Below are 4,407 nucleotides of genomic sequence, written 5' to 3' on the forward strand. Positions count from 1 at the left end.
GGAGAGGTCAAAGAGAGGGCAGGAGAGAGGGAGAGAGAGAGAGAGAGAGAGAGAGATGTGGATAGGGAGTGATTGAATTATGGATAGGCACTGGACAGGAATGGGGGAGGTAAGATACAGTAAGGGGAGAGAAGGTTAGGAGAGAGAGAGAGAGAGAGAGAGAGAGAGGACAGGGAGACATGATAAAGACCAATGTCTGTCTTCAGTAATTACAGTAACCTACAGTATGAGAGGATTAAGGACGATCTCTGTAGAGGAGCCAGATCTATTATTATACTGAGTCTCTCTCAGGCTCAGGTCCTCCTCTCACTGCCACCAAGGGGACAGGCTCATTGTGACACATGGAATGGAATGGGGAATGGTATCAAACACATTGATACCATTCCCATTCCTCATTCCATGCCATGCCTCACAATGATCCCGTCCCTTGATTTCTGCCTCCACCAGCCTCCCGTGACTGCAACACAGTTCAACTACAGTAGTACCTCAATGGATACTCTGACATTGACTAGACATGAAGAGATTCCTGACTATCACAATTTAGATTAAAGACATGCGGGGATGGTTTCCTGGCGGTCACAGATTAAGGAAAATCCTTTAGTCCAGGATAGGGTTAATCTAGGCCAGGTTCAGATCTAGGTTGGGAGTTCATCCTCATTCCGTTCCATGCATAACAATGAGCCCATTCTGCCTCCACTGGCATATATGTTGTGAGAATTGATATATTGATATATATATATATATATGGATACAGCTAACTTCTGACCTGTGGATGGATTCCTATGAGAGCTGCATTGATAATACAGTGCCTTCGGAAAGTATTCAGACCCCTTCACTTTTTCCACATTTTGTTGTGTTATAGATTCAATTTAAAATGGATTAAATTAAAATAATTTGCCATCAATCCACACACAATACCCCAGAATGACAAAGCGAAAACGTTTTGTTTTTTTAAATTTCAGTAAATGTATTCAAATTGAAATACAGAAATACCTCATTTACATAAGTAATCAGACCCTTTGCTATGACTAAAATTAGCTAAAATGTAATCAACAAATCACTCAGTAAGTTGAATTGAGTCCATCTTAATGCAAGGATAATAGTTTGTGTCATTTTGGAATTAATACCTTCATTTTTATAGGGTCTCTGATTTGCATAGGAATCAATTTCACACTGTGTGGATCAGGTTGTCATTACAAACTGAGCAAATGGAGAGGAACTAAACTGCTCAGGAATGTGACTGTGAGGCCTGGGGAAACTTACAAAAATCTACAAAGTTGAATGGTGGAGAGAAAAAAGCACAGTCAATGGGACAACATCATCTCAGTCACTTTACAAAACTGTCTATAACCAAGTGGCCAAAAAAATGCCTTGATGGAAAATAATCTATTTCATAACCATAATTGTGTTTGCAACAATGAATTCAAGTGATACAGCAAAGAAAGTGGCTGGAAATGAGTTTAATTGGTTTTACTACAAAGCATTAAGTTTGGTACAAATCCAGCACATGCAATGCAGTTTCCGCACCATCTGGTGTGAAGAATAGTGTGTTTTTGCATTTTAGCTAATTTGTGCCATAGCACAGGGTCTGAATACTGTACATGAGGTATTTCTGTATTTCAATTTTAATAAATTTACTGAAATTTCAAAAAACTTGTTTTACGCTTTGTCATTCTGGGGTATTGTGTGTGGATTGATGGAAAATTCTTTTAATTTAATCATTTAATAAAAATTATAAATTGAACCTATGACACAACAAAATGTGGAAAAAGTGAAGGGGTCTCAATACTTTCCGAAGGCACTGTATACAGTATCTGGGTTGTGAGGCAGTGTTGCAGCAGACAGTCAGCCCAGGACAGGATTAATGTAGGCGACATGTAGAGGTGCCATTTCATTAAATGAGTCTCATGCGATTGCCAGTTAGGAGTCACTCCGGGGTGCCGTACCAACACTGGCACCTCTCCCGAGGCACGCTGGCATGACGTAAGGGTGCCCCGCTGTCTAGTGGCAAGGCCTGGATGATTATATAATGGAGAAACAGCTTGATACGACCCGACTGACTACGTAGTTTAAAAGACGACAGACTGAGACTGCCCGACTAGCTGTGAGATACGCTAGACAATTACGAAGATGTAATGTTCACAAACATCATTTAACCTCGTTAATGATATTACAGTTTTGATCGCTGTACCTGAGACGCACTCCTAGTTGGTTCGTTATGTGTGGTGATGGATGGCTTGGGAAGTTTGAGGAGTCCATGTAAGATCAATATCTCTTTACATTTAACATTGAAGTCATTTGGCAGACGTTTTATCCAAAGCGACTTTGTGTAAGTAAGTGAATCAACTGTCATCGTTAGTAAAACCTTCGATAAGAACAAGTGCCATGGACAGTCACAGTGCTAGAAAAAGGAAGAAGACAAGTTAATTTAGTTAATTTAATTTTGTTAATACTTATTGCTTATTTGTTAATGGATAAAAATAGTATGTCAGTGAAATACTGTAGAAGTCAAGAATATGTTACACAGCAATCCATATGTACACAAGGTCCACATTTTATTTGAGATACCCAAAGTGTCAAAATCCTGGAAAAGCTCAATAAAATTTTGCACCACATATCAAATGTCACAATAAACAGTAAAAACATCTCATTTTCAACTTCAAGGTACCGGGCATGGTTGTCTCACAAAGATATATGAAAAGGAACATCTTCCAAAAGTAAAAGCACATTTACTTGAGAAAAAACAATTTTACATTCACTAAAAGGCAGGCGTGATGAGAAGAAAATAATATACACAGCACTTCCAGCTAGTAGTAGCACGCATTAGGAATGTAGATTCATTCAAGCACTGACTAAAATAGTCTTGATATAATTTGCAGCAGCATCCAAAACAAAACACAGAAAGATAACATATTGCAGTGAGTACAACTTTAGCTAAAAACATAATTACAACAATTACAGTTCAATCTTAAGGCATTTCAGTGAAAACATATGTACTGTATCAGTTAAAATATAGATTAAAAAAAACAGTGACCTAAAAGAGTTAGATAGAGATAAGGAAATAGAGAAAATAATTGAAAAGGGAAAGAAAATATGAGATACAGTATATTGAGGGGGAAATTCACCAGAATTAAGATATAAGATATACAGTACAAGATACTATAAACCATGGCGTATACCTGATTATCTGGTGTCACCTACTTTACATACTTGTACTAGTTGTACTAGCGTCTGCTAAATTACTCTAATGTTCATGTAAATGTACACAGTATTAAGAGTAGAAAGGTGTATTCCAGGGGAGGCTGGTGGAGGTAGAAATCGGAGTATGGGCTCATTGTAATTCATGGAACGGATACCATTCCTCATTCCATTTCTATGCACTACAATGAGCCCGTCCTCCGACTTCTACCTCCACCAGCCTCCCCTGGTGTAGGCCCAATACGGCCTTTTGTCACAGTCAAAGGTATAAAAAAAAAATCACAACTTCACATCAGATACAAAGAATACCAACACCAGAATAACATGATCATCTGCTTCTACCACTTAAGAGTTACTTAGAGTAGTCATACACAGCCTAGGATGGCCAAGTAGACACAGCACAAGAACATTCAACAGAAAACAGCAGATCCTCTTCAACATAATAGTGACTGCCGGCATGCTTGCTACTTTTTGGTGTGAAAGCAGTGTTGATTCACAAGTGAAGACACATACATGCGACATTGGGATGAAGAATGCAGCTAAGTATCCAAACTACTTACTGTGTGAAAATATGTGTGTTTATGTGCTACCACAGTATTGAAGGTGCTGCTGTCATACATAGTAATAATCATACCATAGAAACAAATTAAGTTGAGGCACAGCAAGAGGCCTACCCTGTGATTCCAAGTTGCACCTGTATGCAGCGGTGAAAAAAAGGGGGGGGGCTGCACGGGAACCGGGTTCCAGGAGTAAAGTTGTTGTTGGTGTTAAATTGTTGTTGGTGTTAAATTGTTGCAAACACAATTATGTTGAATTTGACCCCGGACCTATCAAGGTTTTCCTAGTGAATTCATTCCATTTTCACTATTTTTTCATGAGAAAAAAACATTACGAAAAATCATTCAAGGGTTGATTTTGATACATTTCTGACAGGTAAGGGGGAAAAAAGGAAAACAGTGAAGTAATCACATCAGAAGGAGCCAAAGTGGCATGTTGTCATTACTGGCAGCCTACCACATTTGGAGCAGTAAACTCTCTAATTGCTGTTAAAAAACACCAACAACTGCAAGGCATTTCCATAGTGGTTCATGTTGAGTCCTGAGTAGACCTGCCTCTCTACTCAGAAACTAATCTCTCTCGCACACAAGCTTTCTCTCACACAATCTTAACTCTTCACTTGCTTTGTTTTCATACTACCTTTCTCTCTCT

Source organism: Argentina silus (assembly GCF_951799395.1).
Source record: "Argentina silus genome assembly, chromosome: 14".
Classification (NCBI taxonomy): domain Eukaryota; kingdom Metazoa; phylum Chordata; class Actinopteri; order Argentiniformes; family Argentinidae; genus Argentina; species Argentina silus.